Raw genomic sequence first — 27,067 nt, 5'->3', positions numbered from 1 at the left:
ATGGATATGAAAAGGAAAAATAACTTTGTAAGTATTTTTGTACATGTATACTGTGAGTTACGTGTGTGTGTGTGTGTGTGTGTGTCTGTGTGTTTGTGTGTGTGTGTGTGTGAAGTCAAAACATCCTTACATGTATCTGAATATTCGAAATGTTTACGTGTATATATATGATGGTAGAGAAAGAGGGTTGTCACCAATGAGGTTATTTTAAGTTGGTGTGCCTTCATACATATAAGTTGTGTCTAAAAGTCAAGTTTTAATCATCCTACTTTGATGTTCTTTCATCTAAAAGAGAAATTGTGCTTTTAGTTTTTAAAATATTCCCGAATATTGCTAGTGAAAATATCAAACATTGGTCTCAAAGGATTTGACTCAAAGTTTATGCTTATATATATATATATATATATATATATATATATACTAATATCCAAAAAGAGAGAAGAGGGACCTAGATGTGCTGCAATGATAGTCCCATATTAAGAGAAGAGAGAGGAATGGTCCTATTACCATTTATTATACTTAAAACTATAACCAAAACAATATTTATCTTTCTATCTTTTGAGAATGATTTTTCCTTTATTGTAGTTAGGAAAAATCATTTTAGGTCATGATCAAAAGGAGAAAAGAGGATCCTAGATGTGCTTAGTGAAGAAACAAAGATAGTCCCACATTAAAAGAAGATAGATGGATGGTCCTATTACAAATTATGATACTTAAAATTGTAACCAACACAATACTTTGGATTTTTCAATTTATTATAGCTCCACAAAATCATTTTCGCACATAACAAATTACCTTCTAGACTTGATTATTGCTAATGACTTTGGCTCCTTTAGAGATATGTTGTGCATATTTTGCCTATTGAGATGGCAAGCTTAACACATGCAGACATTGATGATGGACCTCTTGGTTAGATAGGTCCACACATCTACATTTAGTACATCCATTATCATTATGATCCTCACATGGCCACTAAATTATCACTCATTATATTTGGCTAGCTTTATCTACCTACAGCTACCATAGTTATAGTGACAATCAATTACTATAGTTAGTTATGCACGATTTGACTTAGTAGGCCACTTTCCTTCATGTGTATCTTATCTACACTTTGTGTACATTGTTGTTGAGTGAAGGAGGAACAAAAACCAGCAAGAAAACATTTTGGCCTCCATTTCTCTTGTGTTTTTGAGTGAGCTTCCTCTTGTGTATATTGTATGTTTGGTGTAGCAGCTTAAGAAAGTCCCCCCACATGATTCATGACACTAACTTTTAGGGAAGACCAAAAAGACATGACATTTTTTCATTGAGAAGACCATACATCAACATATGTACAAATTTAAAAACAACACAATATAATCAAGGCTTTTTGGATTTAGAGTGTTGCAATAGAACACTTATGCATTTACTCCACTTCTTCAATGTGATTAAGGGGGTTACAAGATAACTTTTTATTATAGTGACTTGTAGACTTATGGATTATTTCTTCTATTAGGATATGCCAATCCTATCTCAAACACTCTCAGGGGGGCCATAGCATACCAATCTATATACTCAACACTATAGAAAGTACATAGGCATTTTTCTTGACAATAGATGATCATTTGATTGAAAGGATTCAACTATACTCAAAGCCCATTCTTTCGCAACATAATACATGCCTTAAAGTGGTGGTCAATTTGATATATATTTTTATATCATTAAAAAACACACCATTAGGATACATGTTATTAGTAGCCTTACATATATACTTTTCTTTCTTTTGAAGCTCTACGATTTTTTCTTTTTTAGATATTTTCATAGAAAAGGGTGATGCATATGGTTTCACTGTATTTACTGCATTAACAATCATCAAATCATGAAATATTCAATCCATGATTTTCCACCTCCCTACAAGGCCTAGGGGCACTTATTCATGGCTATAGTTGTTAACTATGTTCAATCTTCTACAAATGTCCCAAATACCCTTTTGTATCCTTATGTGAGATCGTGAACACAAGCCCTTGAATTTTCCTTGCCTTTCATCCATTGTCATGGAAAATAATGACCATTTTCATTGAAGATCTCAGAAGTTCATTGATTTGGCATATTTGTAAGAGTGCTTTAGCTACTAGAAGTAGGCCTAGACATCAAATTGTACACCAACTTTGATAGTAAATCTCAAAAGAAGATTGATCCTAGGTAGGTAGTTCCATTTTTCTTTTCTCAAGTTACTAAAATAGTTAAAAGGACTAAATTAAGAATTCAAAACTCTCACAAAAAGGACCTAACGTTTCATCTTTGGATAGTTTTGTTTAGGACATGTGGTGGTAGCAATATGAACAAGTTAACTAGAAAGTTATGAAGGCACATTGAAGGTGCATATAAGCTAAAAATCATGTGAAAGTCATTGCATGAGTAAATGCTATTTACTACTTTATAGTGAAGGCCCTAATTCAACCATATTCGTAAATAAGACTTGACTGACACAAAAGCAAGTTGCAAACATTGATCTATTAGTAGATGCTAAGTTCTAGCATTCATAGTACGAGGTCATAGGGCCAAATTGTCGCATAGACATCAATATCTTATTAGGAGTGTGTTCTCATTTTACAATGAACCTTACTTGACACTTGAGCCTTTTTAAGACCCTTAATTGTCCCATAGATTCCTAGAATTTAGGAAGACTATATTATGAATGTGTCTTCCTGTATGACTAAGGTCACATTGGACATTGGCTTATGGCATATTTTTGGTAATGTATGAAGTACACTTAATAATGGAAATCATACTTGTTGAAGCAAAGATGCCCTCCCCACTTATAGTAAATTGTAGACACAACTTCGATTGAATAGTAATGAGGCATATTCTTTTCACCTATCAACACATTAAGTTACATCTTATAAGTCATCAACCAACTTTTGCAACAATGAGCTAACATATATAGATATATAAGTGCGTACTTCAAAGCAGCTAAGTCTAGGAACTACTCCTTATTACCCTTGATCAACACTCTTTGTAAACACAAGTTTCTAACCCTTTGAGATTGTAGGATATATAGATTATCTACCATCGTAAAGATTAGGCTTAAATAGAGACCTTATTTCCAGGGTTTTGTCTTCCATCTACACCAAGGCATCATGGAGTGTTTTCTTGCATACATCAAGTGTTTGTCCTTTCCACCTTTACTCCCATGGAGAGAATAAGAGGATAATATTAATTTTAAAAAAATAATAGAAAATTGTTAAGTTCTTAGTTTAAGATGCTATGGTACTCAACATATAATATTTGCTTCTAGAAATGTACCACTCCTTTTATGGGCATTCATCTATTGTATCTATCTAGTCAACTTCTTGTCTGAGATGGGTTGATAAAGAACATACTTTTGTATTGTTAACTTGTTTTGTTCATCAACAGACTAAGATTAGTTATTTAACTATATTTCAAAATCAAACTATTTCCTTATCACCTTCTTTGTGAGATGAACATGGATGAGAATTTTTTGTGTCAAAAGTAGATTTACTTGTGTAAGAATGCACCAATATCCATCTCCCTTTATTGACTACAACATAGCTCAAATTGAGAAATTTTGTGTATGTCCTAGGAACATATCAAGATTCTAAATGTACTAGATTGTCATATTAAAATCATTATTAAAAAATTTACAATTGCATTATTTTTTTTCAAGTAATGCTTCAAGGGTGGAAGCTTATTGCTCACATTTTCATGCTTGCATTTCTAAATTAGTTATTTATCTATATTTCAAGATCAAACTATTTCCTTATCACCTTGTTTATGAGATGAACATGGATTATAATTTTTCATGTCATTAGTAGGTTGAGTTATATAAGCGTGCATGAATATCCAAATCTCTTTGTTGACCATGACACAACTCATATTGATTTATTTTGTGCATGGTCCATGAATTTATGAACCTTTATTTTCAAGTGATGTTTCAAGGATGTGTGTGTTAAAAGGAATCGTGTTGCTTGCGCTTTAATCCTCGCATTTCTAGCGTTCCTTATTGTTTATCGCTTTATTTTTAGTTTTCCTCCAATTTTGAAGATCGGTGTGATAGACAAAATGATTTCAGAAAACAAAAAAAAGGTATTAAAATCAAGTTCAAGAGTGAAGAGCTAACTATGCTAGTAGGAAAAATGGTCTCTTCAACGACAAATAACCACTACTAATTGTCACAAAGAAAAGGCTATGAGAGAAAAAGTGAGTGAATATCACGACCTAGAGCAACAACTAGCATTGATCCACAAGGTGAAGCATTGGGTTGAGAACATGCAAGTAGAGTTGCAAGGAGAGAAAGTAGTGAATGGTATGAGTGCACTTGGCTTATCTAGCACAACAGCTCACACAACCCCCATCCATCCCCATACCTTTTAGAAAGTTGCTTCTAAACATCTCACTCAAGAAGAACTTTAGTGTATAGTCTTACAATTCCCCATAGCCACAACACAAGGACCATGAACTTCCAATTTGAAGAAATAGATCCCAAGATAATTGCAACCCCAGCTTCAACCAATACCATAGTATCATTAGGCACATTGCTAATAACAAAAATTTAACCCTTTGGAGAACTTTTAGAGCTTGAGTTAAAGGAATAGAGATAGCTAAAGAAACTTCTCAATGTTGAGATGTCAAGCTCAATACGAGCTGACACTCACATATCTCAATCACCATTTCACATTCATATCATTGATGTGGTTGGCACTTGCATCGGCATATCATTCTAATGATACTTTTCAACTCTACACAAGTTATGGGGTATCTATCTAGCTATCTTTCTACTTAGTTTTGTCATGGGCACTATGCAGTCGATTGGCCAAAACACATTGTTGTGCCGCTACATGCACAGAGTGTGAAAAACTCTAGAGTGCAGCTTTCTTATTAATCTAGAGAGCCAATGCCATATTAGTCATTAGTGTTAATGTCCATAGTGTTTATGGTTCAAAATATTAGGTTTTTAGAAAAGCTTAGCCAAGTTTTGATATTTTAGATATTATCTTTCGTAAAAATCCAAAAATTGTAGACAACTTCTAGAATAGGATGACATGTAAAAGGAAAAGGTAGCTTTCTGGTGCGCAGATCGGACGCAGGTAGCTCACGTAGTGAATTCCCAAAGGTCCCCAAGAACAAAGCACTCTACTTTTTAGCACAAAGACCAATGTAAAAACAAGCACGACATGAGACAAGAGACAAATTGGGTTGAATCTCCCCCATGCCTTGTGTGAGCGCTTCACAAAGCATGTATTTAATATATATTTTCAATCTTTTTGCTCAAAAATAGCCCAATTACAAAAATATGACAAGCTTTTAGCTTTTGAGTTTGCTTTCTACCAAAAATAGGAAAATAAAGCTAATGGACGGTGCCCAAAGAGTCTGGCACGCCCAATCTCAATGTCCAAATAAAAATAACATATCCAGGCGCATAAGCGCATACAAAATAATAATAAATAGTCGATGTCTCTATAGACATAATCAAAATATAGGCGTGGCGCCTATCAAAATATATCCAAAGGTCGGAAACCCGCTAGACTCCAATGCTTTCCTCCGCCACTGCTGCTATCTCTACACATCAACTGAAGCATTCACAATCGTTAGTAAAATAACACAATTAAACCGACAAAAGTGAATACCTAGCAGTCTTCAGCTACATAAATAAATCAGCTGGTTAGAAATAAATCCTAACCTTAATTTATTACGAGTGCGCACTCTAAACTCATAAACGTTTATTAATTTAATATGCATTTTGCGGAATCACCCGCTATGGAATCACCCATGTACACACTAAATTAATGAAACGCCCGAAAAGGACAGGCGTCCCCATCAACTTCTCGCACAAAGAATCCTCTTTGCGTATGAGCCCCGGTCATCTAAGTTTACGGAATCCACCGTAAAACCTCACGGAATCCACCGTGGAATATGCCTCCTGGCATCATACCCCCGGGGTGGGATAGCAATTGACCTCAATTGCTATTAGCTCAATGTGGAGCTAACAGAGTGGGGAAAGCATTTAGGTCTCTAGCGTGCATCCATTGTGCTTCTTCTACAGGATGGTTCTTAAATTTTACTAGATATCTAGAATACCTTCGGCCAGTTCTAGTGGTCATGTAGTCAGTGTCTATAATGGCTTCTGGTTCAAGTATTTCAGTCTCTTCTTCTAGTAAAGGTGGGTTTTCATAGACAGGGTGGATAGGTAATTGTCCTCTAAATGGTCTCAATAAACTAATATGAAAGGTATTATGAATTTTCCAATGAGATGGCAGTTCTAACTTGAATGCATTGTCATTAATCTTATGAATGATTCTAAATGGTCCGTAGAATCTAGGGGCTAATTTGACAACTGGATGTCTATCTACACTTTGCAGTCTACGCTTTTCTATTCTAAGCCAAACATAATCATCAACTTTGAAATTCATGGCTTGTCTTTTCTTGTTGGCTTGTTTGGTATATGATTGTTGGGCTTTAGCAATCATATCCTTTACCTCATCAAAAATAGTGTTATGCATAACAGCAATATCATCGGCACTTTGTATTCTATTAGGCAAAGATGCAACAGGTGTAGATAATCTATGTCCATAAATAACTTCAAAAGGTGCTTTCTTTGTAGATGTGTGCGGTGTATTGTTATATGCAAACTGTAATAAATGTAAATGAGTATCCCATGTTTGAGGTTTAGAGATAGTGTATGCACGTAAAAGATCTAAAATAGTGCTATTTGTGGCTTCTGTTTGTCCATTTGTTTCTGGATGAAATGCAGATGAAAAATCAATCTTTGTGCCTAGATTTGCAAACAGTGTAATCCAGAAATTATTACAAAATCTAGAATCTCTATCTGAAATAATCACTTTCGGCAATCCATGGTTAGTAAAAATAGTTTTCAAAAATAATTGTGCTGCTTGTGATGCTGTTAAAGTTTTCTTACATGCAATGAAATATGCTTGCTTACTAAATCTATCTACAATTGTCCAAATCATGTCATGATTAGATTTAGTATTTGGTAATCCAGTAATGAAATCCATAGATATATGTTCCCAAGGTTTAGATGGAATAGATAAAGGCATTAATAACCCATATTGTTTACCATGATGTCTTTTTATTCTTTGACAAATCAGACATTCAGAAACAAAATTAGACACATCTGCATCCATATGCGGCCAATAAAAATCTTCAGTTAACATGCGTAATGTAGAAATGATACCTCTATGACCTTGATATGGGGGACAATGAATTTCATTTAAAACAAAAGATCAGAATGGAATAGTAACACACAGTCTCTTTTCAAAGAACATGAATCCATCATTATATGACAATGAATCAACAGGAATGAAATTATTTTGAACTAATTTTTGCCAATCAGAATGAAAAGTAATATCCTGGTGATATGTGTCTTTCATAGCAATCAAAGAATCAAAAGATATGATAGAAATGTTATGAATTGCAGGTCTTCTACTCAATGCATCGGCAACTACATTTTCTTTTCCAGGTTGGTATTGAATGATAGGATGGAAACTTTGAATGAATGAAGCCCATTTGATATGGCGGTCAGAAATTTGGGGTTGGCTAAGTAGATGTCTAATGCTTTGCTGGTCAGTCTTTATCATGAATTCTGAACCCATTAAATAATGCTTCCATTGTTTCAATGCTTGGACAACTGCTAAGAGTTCCTTGTCATAAGTGGAATATTTGAGCTCAGAGGGTTTCAGCTTAGAACTAGAATATGCTATTGGATGGTTATCTTGCATTAACACGGCTCCTATTCCTGATCCGCTAGCATCGGTCACAACTAGAAAGAATGGTCTATTAAAGTCAGGCAATTGTAGGACAGGGGCATTGGTCAATACAAGTTTAAGTAAATCAAAGGATTTCTGCTGGTTTTCAGTCCATTGATAAACAATGCCTTTCTTAAGAAGTTTGGTCAGTGGTAAAGCAAGTAATGAGAAATTACGTACAAACTTCCTATAGAAACTAGCAAGACCAAGGAATGAGCGTAATTCATGTACATTTTTAGGAATAGGCCAATGCAATATTGCGTCAATTTTCTTAGGATCAACTTTTATTCCTTCTTCTGATACAATATGACCTAGATATTCTATTTCTGTCTTAAAGAATTCACTCTTGTCAGGATTTGCAAACAATTGATTTTCTTTCAGTAATTGAAAAACTAATGATAAATGCTCATAATGCTCTTTTTCACTTTGACTGAATACTAAAATATCATCAAAGAAAACAATCACACAATATTGATATTTTAGAAAAATACGATTCATCATTCTACTGAAAGTAGCAGGTGCATTAGTTAATCTGAATGGCATAACTAAGAATTCGTAATGGCCAAACTGTGTCCTGAATGCAGTCTTAAATATGTCGGATCTATCTAACCTCACCTGATGATATCCAGATTTAAGGTCAATTTTACTAAATATAGAAGATCCTTGCAGTTTGTCCATAAGGTCATCAACTCTAGGTATAGGATACCTATTCTTTACAGTGATCTTGTTTAATGCTCGGTAGTCAATACACATCCGATAAGTATTATTCTTTTTCTTGACTAAGAGCACAGGTGCACCGAATGGGGAACTGCTAGGTCGAATTAAACCTCTATTTAGTAATTCTTCTACTTGAGTATGGATTTCTTTTTGCTCTATTTGATTGTGCCTATATGGGGCTTTGCAAGGTGGTTGTGTGCCAGGTATTAGGTCAATCTTATGGTCTTCTGGTCGTGATGGAGGTAAACCTGGTGGTAGGTCTTCTGCAAAACAATCCTTAAAATATGCAAGAAATTCCTTATGTCTAGGGTGCATATGAGTTTCTTTTGCGTGCAATTCATTCACCCAAATGAGATATGATTTAGTATTCTTGCGTAGTGCACGTTTTGCTTGAGTATGCGAAAGCAGTGGAAACATATGAGATGCATGCATACCAAATAATGTAATAGATTTTCCTTGAAAATTAATATTCATTGTGTGTGTGGAATAATCTATATTGGGATTATGTTGGTGTCTCCATGGCATTCCTAAAATAATGTCGCTAGACTGTAATGGGACAACTAAGAAATTTCTTCTTTCAACATATGGACCAATTTGAATTTCTAAATTTTGAACTTCTTGTGTGCCATTGTACCTAATACCTAAAAATGCAGCTTTTATGCGATAATGCGTAGGTACTGTATGCAATTTCAATTCCTTTACCAATTTTGCTGAAATAAAATCATGCGTACTACCGTCATCATGCAATATAGTTCTTCCTTTTCCATGCACCATACATTTCATAGTCAACAATGAATGTAAAGTAGGCATACCTGGTAAAGTGTCGGAAGTAGTAGTAGGATCATCTTCTTCTTCAGTGAAATCCGGCATATCCTCATGCTCGTCCTCGTCCATAGCTCCAAGGTAGTTGATATGTGCTGATGGCTTCTTTGAATGACAATTTGCTGCGAGATGGCCTGGCTGGTGACACTTGTAGCATACGATGGGCTTGGCTTTGGTCACATTATTTGCAATGGCTGGGAGTCTGGGTATATTTGGATTTGCTTGTTGGATAGGCTTAGGATTTGGATTGACAGTGGTTGGTAATGCGGGTGGTTTAGGCCAATTCTTACGGAAAGGTGGTGATGAGAAACGACCTGGATTAAACCTTCTGAAATTGGAATTGAATTGTTTAGATCCATAATTACCGTTTGCTTGGAATGGCTGTGGTCGTCGATCTCTTCCACGTAACTTATCTTCAGTGTCGTGAGCTAAGGAGATGGCATCTTCAAGAGTAGCAGGCTTGAACATATTCACCTCAGCGTAGTAATGTCCAAGAAGTCCAGACATGTACTTCCGCTTATGTGTCGTCTCTGGTACGTCTTCAAGCATGCGTAGCTGTAGAAGTGCATTCCAAAAACGCTCTGTATACTGTGGAATAGGCTCACGGTCGCGTTGTTGAAGTAAATCCCATTGCTTGATTGCCTTCTCATGAAATTGCGGTGGAAGAAAATTTTGCATGAACTTCTTCTTGAAATCTTCCCATGTAGCAGGACATTCTATGCTCTTGCGGACGACAGTCCACCAAAGTGATGCTCTATCTATCAGATGATTAGTAACACACTTGATTTTATCTTTCTCAGGATAAGTTTCCTCATGGAAATAGTCATCAAACTGGCTAATGAATGATAAAACAGTCTTTCCTTCTCTTATGCCATTGAAAGTGCGAAACTTGAAACTTCGTTTACTTATCTTGGATTCCTTGCGAATGGTTTGTGCTTCAAGAGTGGCGTCGATGGTACGGCATATCAAATCTTCAGCTTGAGGTTCTTCTTTATCAGTGGACGCTCCTTGTAGCTTTGTCAATTGCGCTTGCAAGGCTTGCCTAGCTCTTCGCTCTTCGTCTAATTGCAACATGATAAGATCCAGCTTTTGTTCCATGGTAGGCTCGGGTAGGTCGTCTTCAGCCATAGGATCATCCATGTGTGGGGAAGTCATCCTGTAAAACTCAACAAACCTTTCTCACTCAAAATCAGTTAGCGGGATGAGCGTAGCTCAAATTTGGGGTTACAAGGCTATGTATTTTTGGGTATTTTCTTCTTCAATTTTCAGAAATTCTGAAATATTTCTGTCTCTGTTTGCTGAAAGTACTTCAACGAACTTGCAGTTAGGTAAAACAGCTTGCTGCGAACAACTTTCCAGTTCAGAGTTTTTGCAAACGGACAAGTCTTCTAGGAGTTTCGAGCGTTAGTCAGTTCTGATTTAGTCTGACTTGCAGAGTTGCAGACTTAACAGACTTGCAGGGTTGTTGACTTGCTGAACTTAGCCGACTTGCAGAACTTGCAGGACTTGATTAGTGTCGACTTGCGAAACTTAACTTCTGATGCGCAGGACCCGGAGTTTGGTGACTTCTCTGCCTTGTCTGACTTGAGAGTAGCTTAATGACTTAAGCTTAATAAATTAAGCTTAAGCTAATAAGCTTAAGAAGAAGATCCGTCCGCCGTTTTTCAATCGTTGGGGGGGGGGGGGGGGGCCGTTTTCCTTCACGCGAATTTTTCGGGGGTCCTCCTCTTGGCGACGAGTTGAAGATTATGAAGCTTATAAGCTTCTTAAGCTTAAAACTAAGCTTTTTAATGAAGTAGATTAGAGATTTCTCACTGGTTGATCACGACTTGTTCATGGAGTTGAGGGAGTGGTCCTCCGCCGACAGAGAGTGGTCCTTCGCGATCTGAGAGTGGAAACAGGGGTTCTTGATCGCCAGAAGTCTGCCTGTATCGACGGTTCGCGACGAGATTGACTGTAGAGGTCGTTTGTTCCTGGAGCTCCGCCTTCGCCCGAGATTGGTAGCGATTGGAAGCCCTTGATCTCTGCTCCGCTCTGATACCACTGGTGCGCAGATCGGACGCAGGTAGCTCACGTAGTGAATTCCCAAAGGTCCCCAAGAACAAAGCACTCTACTTTTTAGCACAAAGACCAATGTAAAAACAAGCACGACATGAGACAAGAGACAAATTGGGTTGAATCTCCCCCATGCCTTGTGTGAGCGCTTCACAAAGCATGTATTTAATATATATTTTCAATCTTTTTGCTCAAAAATAGCCCAATTACAAAAATATGACAAGCTTTTAGCTTTTGAGTTTGCTTTCTACCAAAAATAGGAAAATAAAGCTAATGGATGGTGCCCAAAGAGTCTGGCACGCCCAATCTCAATGTCCAAATAAAAATAACATATCCAGGCGCATAAGCGCATACAAAATAATAATAAATAGTCGATGTCTCTATAGACATAATCAAAATATAGGTGTGGCGCCTATCAAAATATATCCAAAGGTCGGAAACCCGCTAGACTCCAATGCTTTCCTCCGCCACTGCTGCTATCTCTACACATCAACTGAAGCATTCACAATCGTTAGTAAAATAACACAATTAAACCGAAAAAAGTGAATACCTAGCAGTCTTCAGCTACATAAATAAATCAGCTGGTTAGAAATAAATCCTAACCTTAATTTATTACGAGTGCGCACTCTAAACTCATAAACGTTTATTAATTTAATATGCATTTTGCGGAATCACCCGCTATGGAATCACCCATGTACACACTAAATTAATGAAACGCCCGAAAAGGACAGGCGTCCCCATCAACTTCTCGCACAAAGAATCCTCTTTGCGTATGAGCCCCGGTCATCTAAGTTTACAGAATCCACCGTAAAACCTCACGGAATCCACCGTGGAATATGCCTCCTGGCATCACTTTCAGCCATTTTGGGAGGATTTTATGTAAAAGGAAGGATTGGAAAAATTGTGCGACATGCGATCGCAGTTTTCAGGTAGTGAATAGCACTCCCAATTGGGAGGAGAAGGAGTGATCCGGCAAAATTTTGGCTAGGTGTCTTGGTAAATTTCCCCCTTTTTGGAGCCAATGGAAGCATCAGATTGGTAGTCTGATCAGCATAGAGGAATGTATTGTTTTATGCACATTTTTATCTACAAGAGATTTATCTTCTCATAATGCACAAATAAATTGACAAACTTCACCTCTATGAGTATTCTTCTACATCTTCTATTTCTTTCAACCCCTTCTCTTCTGTCTACTCCTCTCCTTGAATCTCCCTTTACCTTGTTGTCTCTTACCTCCACGGTAGACTTTCGATCCCAAACACTTGGACAGTGGTGAACCCGACGTGAAAGTTGGTAGCAGGAGTGTAAATATGAGGGATTCTACTGGTTCAAGTGGTGGTGATGCTTTACAATATCATATGATTGCTTTGTTGCAGCAGCAACAACAATAACAATTGTTATTACAACAACAGATGCAAACTTGGTAGGAAGCAGAAAGAATTAATTTCTTAGCTATGAATCCATTGTAGGCACTGGGACAAGAATTGAAGCAGTTTAAAGGTGAGAATGTTTCGGCCTTCATCTAGTTGTATGAAGAAAAGATGTTGTTTCATGGGGTACCACAATATGCATGGAGTCGATATTTCTCCCGTTTGGCCATGCATGCATTGCATGATCGGATTGATGAGTTACATAGAAGAGATGCTAATTGGGCAGCTTTAAGAAAGCTTTGAGAGAAGAGTTTTTCTTTGAAGATGCATGATTGGTAACTAAAAAGATATTAATACATTGGATTGAAAAGCCCAATTATAGATTTTCTCTGTGAGATTGAAAGTCGGTATGCACAGTTCGATGTCGATGAGCAACAATCATTGGAGAGGAAAAAATTTGATTTGTTTCTGAAGCCTGTAGATCCTATCTTGCAGGAGAAGCTGACCGATCATTTAAAAAATGCCTCTTCTAAAATGGGGCTAAAATCAGATTGGGCTAATGTAACTGAGGCAATGCATATGTTGGTAAAGAAAGAGTGGATGAAATTAAGATGGGGTACATGTACCACACCTATCAGTGCTCAGAAGGGACTCAAATTGTAGCCAAGGTACTTGTGGCTATGGCAGAACAATCGGCTATACGTGTTGGTTCTGCTCTTAAAGGTGATGCTGTGGGGATGAATTAATTAAAGGCATGCATGATTTGAGCTTGAATTTGACATAAATCTATATTAAGGTCAAAAAGTTGGATACTAAGTAGAAGAGAAGGCTCAAGCAATAGCCCAAAGATTGTATGGCTGCAAGGATAGGATTTGTTGCCATAGATGTAGCCACATATGGGTTGAGAATTCAAAATACCAAATAAGCTCGTAAAGGAGGCATGGTTGAAGCAAAATCTTGTGTTTGGATGCAAGCATTAGATTGCATGGAAAAGGGAAAAATAGCAAAGTTTGAATTGACTGATGCAAGTTAGAGTATACGAGGGAGAACAAGATGGAGCGCACCAGTGCATTCGTTTTCAGCCTATGCTTGTTTGGCTGAAGTTCATAATCAAGAAGCTCTTGTGGAAGAAAAGAGAAGAAGAGATGAGGACACTGTTGGTCCTTCCTCTTTAGGTCCATCTAAATGCATAATATGAAGTAAGATGGAGCAATAGAAAGAGGCTGAAAAAACCATACTTGAACATATTATGGAGGATGCATCTCAAGAGAAGAAACAAGAAGGAAAGAAAAGGGCCAAGCAACTCGATTACAAGTTACAATTGAGGCTGCCACAAACCTTAAAAAAGTCTTGGAAGATCGCATACTTGGCAGTAGAGTGAAATTCACACTTGGCAAAGTTCTTGGAATTGCAATGCATGAATCTCATCATGCAATCATTAATATGCTGAAATGAAAAAGACAGTTTGATGGTGAACTTTTGCAAGCATTGATATAGGTTGACAAAGACATAGAGAAACAACATCAGAGGGAATATGATGATGCATGCAATGCTAATCTAGAGCAAGTTGTTGTTGAAAATGGATTAAATGGAAGTGTAGACAACAAGCTTGTGGCTAAATTTGGTCTTATGAAGCATAGAGAGAAGGCTATATATAATGGGGATGTCCATCAACAAGCCTATGAAGAAGAGGATGCCCATTTTATTCCAAGCAATCATTATTCACGAACACATTGGTCTCGTGCTACAATAGAGACCATTGTTAAAGTGAGAGAAAGGGAGACGCCTTGTATAGCTCTCTTGGTTCATGGTTTCAAAATGAATGTTGAGAATGGAGGTTGGTTGATGGACGTAGATTCAGGATGGTGCATGCAGGCAACAAACAATTCATTAGGGGATCTTTATGTGGCTTGTCTAAATGTACCTATGACTATTGGAGATGTTAGAGATGAATATCATTTTTTTGTGCAGGATTCATGTAGTTATCCTATGATTTTGGGGCAGCCCTATATTTCAAAATCAAGGCTAGAAACAAAATGTAAGATTGCTGCTGAAAAATATTACATGCACGCATGAGTATCATGCAATGACAATGCCGGCATTGAAAATATGGATGGTGCAATTGTACATGACGTATCATGATTGGCAGAAACGAGACCAAAGTAAAAGAAACCGCATATCTTCATGTGAACCTCCTCTTGGGAGGAGGTCAAGAGGAAATTGATTGATTTATGGCAAAAAAAATTATTTTACCCTTCTTTCCCCTAGCCAAAGGCTATGCTGGAGGAGAGGGAGTAGGCACAGATGACTAAGCATAGTGCTGGAGGTCATGGGGGGGGGGGGGGGAGCAAGGGAGAGGGCATGAAAAAACGGGAAGGCGTGAGGAAAGAAATACTGCGCTAATCTATCTGAGTGGAGGTAAGAGAATAGGCTGATCGTGAGAGAAGGGGAGATTTCGCCAGGACGTGGGAGGCTTATTGTTGGCGTGTTGCTACTAAAGACTGTCGTGGAGTGGAGAGGGACGAAACGCTGCTACCAGCTTACAAAGTCGTTGCTGCCTGGCTCGTTGGCCGCCGTCTTCAAGAGCCCATCTCCTTGCCACGTTGTCGTCGCATTAAGAGTTGAAGGTCTACCACTGGGGCTTTTAGTGCAGAAGAAGAGTTTAGGATTCAAGATTCGGAAAGGAAAAATGGATTGAGGTTTAATAAGATCCGGGATTTAGAAACGATTTAGGTACAGAAGAAGAGTTCAAGCCTTCTCACTATGTACTTAGCATACATGAACAGAAAGAATAAGACTAACTTGATTACATCAAATGCCTCAGGATACATACATCATATCATAAAGGATATTTTCAAATTCTCAATTCATTTATGAATGTGAAATGCAAACTCTAATGGCATTTATTTCATGTCATAGATGAATTTCAACCCTTTGGAACAAGTATATTGTTGATAGATTCAAATGCATCCAAGATTTGGGCCAAAGATACATGAAATGAATTGAAAAAGTATAATTTTAGCTTCAGCCCTATTTTAAAACAGAAAATTCCAGCCCATAATCAAGTTCAAAATGAGTGCATAAACTCAAGAAGAAGCACTTTTGATCATCTATGAACAATGTCTTGAAGAAAAGAGGTCATTTCCCTCCAATACAACCATTAAAAACCCATGTTTTCTTATAAAAATGGATCATAACAGTGGGCTGCCCTATTTATGATTGGTTATTGCAGCCCATAACAGTCCATAAGTCTTCAATATCCTCACCCTTTGCTTGCCCCAAAGTCACTCAAGTACTTGGGTACAAGTCGGGCTTCATTGGACCAAGAATAAGGTAAACAAGATGAGAGAAGTTGTGCATAAGAGTAGGCTGAATACTCTTCTCTCAGATTTCCCTCTTTTATAGACTGTTTCAGCATGCATTTTCGTCAGACCAAAGAGGCATCATTCTTGGGTTCTAACCATATTTTTGTACCTGAATTAATGTGATTTATCCTGCAGACTATTAATTACTTCCAGATGTCCAAGTTGTAGGTTCCCATAGAATTATTTTTCATAAATGTACATGGTATAACTGAAAATTATATGCTAAATACAAAAGAACTTGTATAACTAAGGTGGTTATTGGATAACAATGCCTGAATTTTGTATGCAAATATCTCATATAACTTCTAGTGAAATTCTTCTGTGTTCATAAGAATCCCATGATTTATATCATGAACAGTAAACTCTTAGACATTCACCCCCTCCTAACCTGCACATCCTCCGGCATGTGCCATTTCATAAGATTACAGGTCAAGGAGGGTCTTCTTCTTCATCTTCATTCCCTAAGTCTCTTTCTTCCTGCATGTCTTCAAGTAGAGGGCTTATATCTAAGTCATCAAGTTCATAAGTTGAAGATTCTCTTCGTTTGAAGAGTTTGAATCGTTTCCTAGCTATTGGAGTCTTTATCATGGTCCCATCCATTTCAGCCAAAGAGTAAGTAGCATTATGATGTACTACTTTTACAACATATGGTCCAAACCATCGCTTGGCTAGCTTCCTATGAGCACTATGTTGATTGTCCAGGCTGCTATCATAAACAAGAACCCAGTCATTCTCTTGAATAGCTCTTGGACGGAGTCGATGGTGCTTGTCAAACCTCTTCGTATTCTTTAATCTTGCCGTTTTTAGCCTTTCAATGGCTATTTTAACATCTTCTGGCCTTCTTTCAAGCTGCCTTATGCGTAAAGACAGCAATTATTCCCTGTTCATGCCTTCATCCCAAGTCAAGATACTCCATGTGACAATGGATTCCTCAATAGGCATAATAGGTGGCTGTCCATACATGAGTTCAGCTGGCATATATCCTATCACTCCACTATGGGTTGTTCTATCAGCCCATAATGCGAATGGTAGCATTTTAGGCCATTCCCTCAACTTTCCTTTGCATGATTTTGCTAAAGCTTTAAGAATTGGTTGATGACCTCTTCACTCTTACCATTACCTTCAGGATTGTAGACTGAAGTAAGAGATAGCTTAATTTCCAATTGAGCAAAGAAATGGCGAGCTTCATCGGCATCCAATTCTCCTCTATCAGCGGTTACTTTAGCAACACATCCATACCTACAAAATACTTCTTCAAGTAAAAATCTACAAACAGCATGAGTGGATTTTGTTGTCAAGGCCTTTCCTTCCACTTGATTTGTGAGATCTTCTCTAGCAAGTACTAGATATCTCATGTTCCAAATTCCTGTAGGCATGGTTACTAAATCAATAACCCATCTATAGTGAATGGATAAAGGATAGGTAGGGTGAAGCCCATCTCTATGCTTTACCATAGAATACATTTGACAAACATGACAAGACTCAACAAAATGCTCAATGTCTTTATACATGTTTTGCTACCAAAATTTCTCTTTTATTTTGCCAAAAGTACCCCATATGCCTCTATGACCAGCCAATAGGCTTTCATGGAATTCTTGCATGACATGTCTTTGTGTCTTTTTGTCACCTAAGACTCGAACAGGCGCCCTTCCTTTCTTTTTTGCATGCCTCCAAAGGTAGCCATCTTTAAGAAAAAACCCATAGGCTTTTTTCTTAATTCTCTTGAACTCTTCATTAGTCCATTCTTCCTTCTTTGTCATAGTGCTCAAAAATTGGCCAATTTTTAGCCAATCATCTGCATAATATTCTTCTTTAAAGTGTGAACAAACCATAACAAAACATGGAATATGCTGTTTACTAGCTGTCCATTGTCCTTCTTTGGTTGATTCATCCTTTCTTGCTGATGTAAAAGTTGTTTTAACAGCTGAACCTGTTGTTCTTGCTATAATTTTTGTTGTACCTGCATTAACAACATCATTTATAAATTCTGATTTTTCTTCATCCATCATTTCTTCTTCATCCATATATCTGGCATGTGAAAGCATGTCAACAACTGGATTATCTCTACCTACAATATGTTTCAAATCAGGATTTAAGGATTTAATATAGGCTATCCATCTTAGCATGGCTATGTCAGGAGTGGAACAGTTGGCTATCATGCCCAAGAGTGGAAGGCAATCTGTCTCAACTATAACATGTGCACCCATGAAGTACTCCCTGTCACATTTTAATGCAGTTACTACTCCCCAAAGCTCTCTTTTAATTTGAGCATACCTTCTTTGTCGTTCATTAAGAACCTTCGCTCCAAAGCGGATTACATATCTGTTGCCTTCAAGGTCGTCTTGACCAACTGCCCATCCTATTCCAATAGGACTTGTGTCCACTGTGAGTATAATGGGCTGTCCATTAGAGTAGTTAGCCCTCTTTAAAGTGGGAGCTGAAGTCAACATTTTCTTGAGTTTTCGAATAGCCTAAGTGTGTTCTTTTGTCCATAGAAACCTTTGGCCTTTTCTTAGAAGCTAATAAAGATTTTCAGCGACATGGGCAAAATGTGGTATCCAAATAAGGTAGAAGACACATGCACCAAGAAATCTTCTCACTTCCGAAACATTTGTACATTCTTCTTGCATTTTGCTGATTGCATTTATTTTAGATGGAGAAGGCTTTCGGCCATATGGACCACACATATGTTGCTGCACTTTAGATTGAGAAGTTTCCACCATTATGGCTTCTTCACCTTCTGCTTCATAAATGTCTTCTTCTTTGGCTTCTATGGCTGCAATCAATTCTTTGATTGCCTCCAGTCGAATCCCTTGGGTTTTCATCTTCTCTTCATCCTGCAAACACACATGAAGTACTTGCAAAAAATCATGTACATATTCTTCAGTTTCCTGACCAACATATTGCCTTTTTCGTTTAATTACATCAATTATTACATCATGAAATCCTCATTTTGCAATACCAAGAATTTCACCTAATGTAAATTCAATTCTGCTTCCAAGAATCCTTTCTTCTAGGATCCGTTTAAGATCCATTGCGGTCTCTATGTCAGACTGCAACTTGTAACTGGGATGTTTGCTTTTTCTTTTTCCTTCTATTTTCTTTGCTTGAGGGGCTTCTTCCATGTCAAATTCTGGTGGTGGCATATTTTCAACAGCCTTATGTTGGTCTGGTATGCTTCTTGTTATGCGTTTAGCCGGTCCTGAAGAGGAAGGACCAGCAACATCTTCTTCTCTTTTCTTCTATCATGGCTTCTTGATTATTAATTTCAGCTAACCGGGCAAAAGCTGAAAATGAATCCACAGGCTCGGACCATCCGATTCTTCCTCGAATACATTGGCTGGCAGTGGTTAAATCATCCTTAGTTGCCTTGCCTTGCTCCATGCGTTCCAAGGCCTGCGTCCACACTTTAGATTTTGCATTAGTTTTACATGTTTTAACAATTTCATTAGTTGGCTCAATTTGCAATCCATAAGTTGCAGCATCAATAGCTGCATAGGCCGTTCTTGTTGCCAAATCCTCCAATCTTTTCTTCATGCCACCGTTGCCGAAGTTTGGCTCAAGAGGAAGCCCGGTTTCAGTTGCATAAATTTTTCCATCCTTCCAAAAGACTAATTTTTGTGCTTCAACTTCACGGCATGCACCGCACTCCCTCTTGTCATGCTGAAGGCTATCACACCAAATGCAACGTATTTTGAAGCCTTCTCGTGCAGGTCTTTAGGCGGTTGACCGACCCTTTCTTCTACTTTAACATCAATCCTTTCTACTTTAGAATTAATTTCTGTTAAATTAAGATGGAGATCCCGCATGCTTTTAATTAACTCGTCCATGACATCCTTCTTTAGAGAAGGAACATCAGAATTTCTTGATTGCTTGGCCATAGAGACAGGAGGTCGAGAAACTGGAACAGGCTCCTTCATAGATTCAGTTGTTACAGGGGTTGGTCCCCATCTTAGACACAATCGCTCTCTTCGAGCAATCATATTAACTGCTTCAGTGACATCACTCCAAGCAGTCTTCAATCCCGACTCAGAGTCAGGGTCTTCAAGTCGGTCAGTCAATTTCTCCTGAAGAGAAAAATCTGCAACTTTTAAAAATAATTCAATATTTTGACTTTCCATACCTTGTTGGTCATTGGGATCTAGTTGGGCGAATTTGCTTTCAAACTCTCGATGAAGAGTAGTAGCAGTTAGACCCTTATTGGGCCTTTCGACCCATTCGGTGAAGATTTTCTTTGTCATAAGGCCAGAATCTTCAAGGAAAATTTATTCTCGAAGAGCCTTCTTGAACACAGTCCACCCTGCATCTTTTTGGGAAAGACCATGAATTCGATCCTGGAGACCATGCACGGCCAGGCAGGCAAAGTAACGGCTCCAGGCATGTTGAGGAACTCCAAAGAAGACCATTTTGTCAGTGTAGAGGTGGATAAAAGAGGATACATTTTGCCCATTAAATTGCTTGAGCTCATGCCCAACTACTTCTAAGGCCTTAATGGTAGCAGCATCAATCCGCTCTTCTTCTTGTCTCCGTTGTTATTGCAATTGCAACTGCTGCTGAAATTGCAGTTATTGTTATTGACTCTCTTGCATTAGATGAACCAACTATTGCAAAGCATCTCCTCCCGAACTTGATGATTCTCCCATTGGACTTCTTCTTCCGCAGCGGACCTTCACGTCAGGTTCACCACTGTCGTCGCGTTAAGAGTTGAAGGTCTACCACTGGGGCTTTTAGTGTAGAAGAAGAGTTTAGGATTCAAGATTCGGAAAGGAAAAAATGGATTGAGGTTTAATAAGATCCGGGATTTAGAAATGATTTAGGTACGGAAGAAGAGTTGAAGCCTTCTCACTATGTACTTAGCATACATGAACAGAAAGAATAAGACTAACTTGATTACATCAAATGCCTCAGGATACATACATCATATCATAAAGGATATTTTTAGATTCTCAATTCATTTATGAATGTCAAATGCAAACTCTAATGGCATTTATTTCATGTACATAGATGAATTTCAACCCTTTGGAACAAGTATATTGTTGATAGATTCAAATGCATCCAAGATTTGGGCCAAAGATACATGAAATGAATTGAAAAAGTATAATTTTAGCTTCAGCCCTATTTTAAAACAGAAAATTCTAGCCCATAATCAAGTTCAAAATGAGTGCATAAACTCAAGAAGAAGCACTTTTGATCATCTATGAACAATGTCCTAAAGAAAAGAGGTCATTTCCCTCCATTACAACCATAAAAAACCCATGTTTGCTTATAAAAATGGATCATAACAGTGGACTGCCCTGTTTATGACTCGTTATTGTAGCCCATAATAGTCCATAAGTCTTCAATATCCTCACCCTTTGCTTGCCCCAAAGTCACTCAAGTACTTTGGGTACAAGTTGGGCTTCATTGGACCAAGAATAAGGTAAACAAGATGAAAGAATTCATGCATAAGAGCAGGCTGAATACTCTTCTCTCAGATTTCCCTCTTTTATAGACTGTTTCAGCATGCATTTTCGTCAGACCAAAGAGGCAGAGAAGTAGAGCTCTCACCATGTTTACATCTTCAGTAGTTGGGCCTATTAATCTTCGGTTTGCATGCTCCATTTCATGCACCATAGCTCCAGCTCTCTCCAGTTTGCCTCAAACAGTGCAACCCACATTTTGCGCCGAAAAACACGGGCTGCTCTCTGCATAGTCCTCCCTGGTCACTTTTTGACCAGCCTAGGTCACTTGCTGGTCACTTAAGTCAGTTACTTTTGGTCCCATGTGGACCTAGTGGACTTTTGACAGTTTTTGGAATCATTCTTGGGTTCTAACCATATTTTTGTACCTGAATTAATGTGATTTATCCTACAGACTCTCAATTACTTCCAGATGTCCAAGTTGTAGGTTCCTATAGACTTATTTTTCATAAATGTACATGGTATAACTGAAAATTATATGCTAAATACAAAAGAACTTGTATAACTAAGGTGGTTATTGGATAACAATGCCTGAATTTTGTATGCAAATATCTCATATAACTTCTAGTGAAATTCTTCTGTGTTCATAAGAATCCCATGATTTATATCATGAACAGTAAACTCTTTGACAACGTGCCGTAGTGAAGCCTTTGAAGCTTCTTAGAAGCTTTTAGAGGGGGGGGCTGCTCTTTAAGGTCCTTTCCCTTGCATTCTTACACAAGGGGGTTTTTACCCTGGGAAATTAAGCCTTCCCCTTGCCTTTTTTCCCCGGGATTTGAGCAACCCTTCCCGTGGAAATCCCCACTCAAGCTCATATTACCCCCAGGTTTCTTAAAGCCCTTTTCCATTGGCCCTTCTCAAGCGGTCTTTACACCCTTGGAATTTAAGCCCCCTTTTCTCCCCTTACATCCTCAGGGATTGAGCACTTCCCCTTGCATCCCCCAAGAATCCATTTATCCCGATTTTAAATCATTCCCATGGATTCTCCACCCAAGTCTCTATAAAAGCCACCTTAGCCGGTTTTCAAACCTTTCCATAGCATTTCCACAAAGCCTCTTTACCCCCGGTTTCCTTTAAAAAAAAACCTTCCCACACAAGTCTCTTAAATCCATTTTATCCCTTTCCGTGAAGGCTATTTTTATATCCAGAATTTTCAAGTTCCCTTTCCCTTGAATCCCCCAAAAGCCATTTTTGTCGGTTGTAAAGTCCTACCCGTGGTGTCCCTATTAAAAGTCCTTTGCAACCCGGAATTCAAAGGTCTTCCTCACTGCATTCGTCACAAGGCCAAATCTCCTTGCCGGGTTTAAGGGCTTTCCCATTGAACCCTCCTAAAGATAACTTCTCATTCCCCAAGCTTCGAGGAGGAAGCCTATAAGGCCTTCTAAAGCCCGATTCTAAAAGACGGTGCAATCGGTCAAGGAAGCCGAATCTCAAAGGGAGTTTCGCATGTGAGGGAGACAAGCCAAGATCATAAGTCTGCGGCCAAGGCAAGGAGGTCGAATTCATGGTGGCCCCTAAAAAGGCACAAGGCGCAACCGCAAGAGGATCATCTGCTAACATTCATGTGGGCATTTCACCAAACCCACAAGTCCAGGTTTTCTTCCTAAATTTGGTTTATGTCGAAATATTACAATTGTGCATGGATCATTTATGGAATTAGGATGCACTTTTACGGTTGAAATACATTGGCTATTTCAAAGGGAATAACTCACGATTGAAGAATCGGTCATTTATACTTTTCAATAAAACAAACAAAAAAAAGGAACATAAGATGTCTATGCACTCTTAGCAAGTTGTTTGTATACATTGCAAAATAATGAATCTAGATCAACTAATGACCATCTTTACAAGTCGAAATTATTGTAGTACACTTCGATTATGCATGGAAAGATAAAATCGCACGTTGCATTATTAGACATCTCTTTCTTCACAAGGATTCATTAAAGAAGATTGCTAACAACCGTAGGAATTTGCAAGGCATGGAAATGGTTCTAGGGCTGCATGAAGTAGATTAAGCTCTAGTCAATTGGCATAAATCTCAATCAATTACGTAAGTAGTTATGAAAGGTTGTGTAATGCTCATTCAGTATATGAATAATTCATTCAGAAATGAAATTAGGAAAAGGTTTCCTGGTTTGTTTTAAACATAAAACCCTAAAGCTTAGTAGCATGAATCTTGAATGCATGTTCTAGAAGGATCAATAGAAATTATGCCGTAACTTAGCATATGCTTTGATCTTAACCAAAAAAGTTAGGGTCTATAAATCTAATCATACGTAGGCAATGAATCGTGTGCTTACGAGAATGGTATTGTAATGGTTTTTCCCTAAACACCTAAACCACAAAGGACTCGCTTAGGAATGGTTAAATCGATGCAACATATCCCAAGTGCTAACTAGGATTTTAGCACATTGAGGACATGACCTAGTCGCACTTATTGCCAAGTTGAAACTCTCATACCCTAAAGACCTGCCCACATTCACGGAATGTAGGGACAATAGGACATACTTGCGAGAAACGACCTAGGGTTTTTACCCTAAGGATCGCTAGCTAAAAGGATGAAACTCGGTTTGAATTGGAACCCTAGGACCGAAAATGTCGGCCTAGTGCAATCAGGAACGGATTGGATATGAAGACACTCTAACCATGTTTCCTATGTAATCATGATTTCGTGATTAGAAGATGCCGTTTGATGGGAAAAATAGTCCCATGGATTTTGATGCGACACTTGTGCAACAAGTTGCAGAGTCGCATGATCTTGTGATTTGATCACAAGGGAATGGCCGATTCCTCGGAATGAGATTGGCAGATTCTTGTGTAAGTTTATCTTGCGAGAGGATGAGTAGTCATCTTGAAATAGCTCAATTCTTGGAAAAAGTGACCAAGATAAGGGAATTAGATATTTGCTTGGAAGCAAAGGACCAATCAATAATTTGGAGCAACATATTCACTGCTAATAGAACTTAAGGTATTAGTTAAAGTTGGGTTAATAGGGTACGGCCCTAACCCAAGGACATACGGATTAACAAACAAACCCTTGGTGATCTTGCCAAGTCGCAATTGATCCCTGATCGAATGCTGAAATTCACTCCTTAGCAGTTGGCCAAAATAACGACCACTGGAAATGATTGTGCTTGTAACAGTTTAAAGAAGCACTGTTTGCTTTGTTTACGCAAGGAATTAAAGGATGAAAAGATATCTAATGCTTCAGGTTGAAGGCCTGAAGGAAGAGGCAACCTCAGTTACCCCTAACTATCTGCCTGACCCTAACTAAGGGGGTTGTTAACCACACCGGGTAGGTGGACCAAACCCGCCGTGAGAGGTCTCTCTGTTAGCGCTACTTGGATTAGAAGGACGCTTGGGTGCCAGGGGGAGCTCTAGCTGTAAATCCCTCGCCTTTCGAGCCCTGGATAAGAGGCCAATGTGACTCGGGATTGGATCTTGAGGCTCGCATACTAGTCTACGGGCAGAATCTTGGATTAGCAATCCCTGTGGATTGCTGGATAGCCTTCGGGCGGATTATGGATAAGCCTGCGCGTTGGACTTTATAAATGTATTCCAAAGATAAATATTAAAACTGTTGAAAAAGAACTTGTTTCACTACAAGGAATTGGGCAATTAGCGATGTCGATTAGCGACGGCAGATATCGGCGTCGCTATTGGCATCGCTATTTGCGTCGATGCAAATAGCGACGCCGCAGGAAAAAAAACGCGACCGAAACCCGAGCGCCGTTTTCATTTCTTTTACTTCGACTTTTGAGAGCGAGAGCGAGGGAGAGAGCGAAGGCTTTGTGAGAGAAGAAGAGGAAGAAGACTTGCTGCCACCGCCGTCGCCGCCGCCGCCACAGCCGTTGTTCGCGAAGGAGAGGAGGAGCCCTCATTGCAAAGAGAATCCGCCCCACGCTCGCCATATCTCATTGGTGAGTCTCCCTCTCTCTTTCTTTTGCTTTTTGAAGGTTTAAATCGTTCTCTTTTGCTTGTTTAGGAGAGGAAATGAAAGAGAAGGAGAGGGAGAGGGAGAGAGAGGGAGAGGGAGAGGGAGAGAAAGAGAAAGAGAAAGAGAGGGAGAGTGCATTCTCTCTCTCTCTCTCCCTTTTGCTTGTTTAATGTTTAAATCACTTTCTTTTTTGCTTGTTTAGGAGAGGAAACGAGAGAGTAAGAGAGAAAGAGAGGGAGAGGGAGAGGGAGAGAAAGAGAAAGAGAAAGAGAAAGAGAAAGAGAAAGAGAAAGAGAGGGAGAGGGAGAGGGAGGGGGAGGAAATGAGAGAGGGAGAGAAAGAGAAAGAGAGAGAGAAGGAGGGAGAGTGCATTCTCTCTCTCCCTCTGATGCCAGGAGGCATATTCCACGGTGGATTCCGTGCCACGGTGGATTCCGTGAGGTTTTACGGTGGATTCCGTAAACTTAGATGACCGGGGCTCATACACAAAGAGGATTCTTTGTGCGAGAAGTTGATGGGGACGCCTGTCCTTTTCGGGCGTTTCATTAATTTAGTGTGTACATGGGTGATTCCATAGCGGGTGATTCCGCAAAATGCATATTAAATTAATAAATGTTTATAAGTTTAGAGTGCGCACTTGTAATAAATTAAGGTTAGGATTTATTTCCAACCAGTTGATTTATTTATGTAGCTGAAGACTGCTAGGTATTCACTTTTGTCGGTTTAATTGTATTATTTTACTAACGATTGTGAATGCTTCAGTTGATGTGTAGAGATAGCAGCAGTGGCGGAGGAAAGCATTGGAGTCTAGCGAGTATTCGACCTATGGATTATATTTTGATAGGCGCCACGCCTATATTTTGTCATGTCTATTGAGGCATTGATTATTTATTATTATTTTGTATGCGCCTATGCGCACGGATATGTTATTTCAATTTGGGACATTGTGTTGGGCGTGCTAGACTCTATGGGCACCGTCCATTAGCTTTATTTCCTATTTTTGTAGAAAGCAAACTCAAAAGCTAAAAGCTTGTCATATTTTTGTAAATTGGGCTATTATTGAGCATGAAGATGGAAATATACATAAAATACATGCTTTGTGAAGCGCTCACACAAGGCATGGGGGGAGATTGAATCCAATTGGTCTCTTGCTTCTTGTCGTTCATGCTTTTTCATTGTTTTTTGTGCAAAAAGGTAGAGTTCATTGTTCTTGGGGACCTTCCGGGATTCACTACGTGAGCATACTGCGACCGATCTGCGCACCAGTGGTATCAGAGCGGAGCTGAGATCAAGAGCTTCCAATGGCTACCCATCTCGGGCGAAGGCGGAGCTCCTGGAACGATCGAGCTCTACAGTCAATCTCGTCGCGAACCGTCGATACAGGCAGACTTTTGGCGATCAAGAACCCCTGTTTCTACTCTCAGATCGCGAAGGACCAGGCTGTATAGGCGGAGGACCACGCAATCATCTCCTTCACCAAAATCGTGGATAACAGACAAAAAGAGTAACTTTTTCCTTCATTAAGCTTCAAAGCTTCAAGTTAATACTTAACCAACTTGATTAGAAGCTTAACAAGGCT

This window comes from Lygodium microphyllum, chromosome 8, assembly GCF_053477565.2.
Source record: "Lygodium microphyllum isolate KBCC chromosome 8, Lygodium_microphyllum_v1.1.10, whole genome shotgun sequence".
Classification (NCBI taxonomy): domain Eukaryota; kingdom Viridiplantae; phylum Streptophyta; class Polypodiopsida; order Schizaeales; family Lygodiaceae; genus Lygodium; species Lygodium microphyllum.
The sequence above is the reverse complement of the archived record's forward strand: the minus strand, read 5'-3'. Positions refer to the sequence as shown.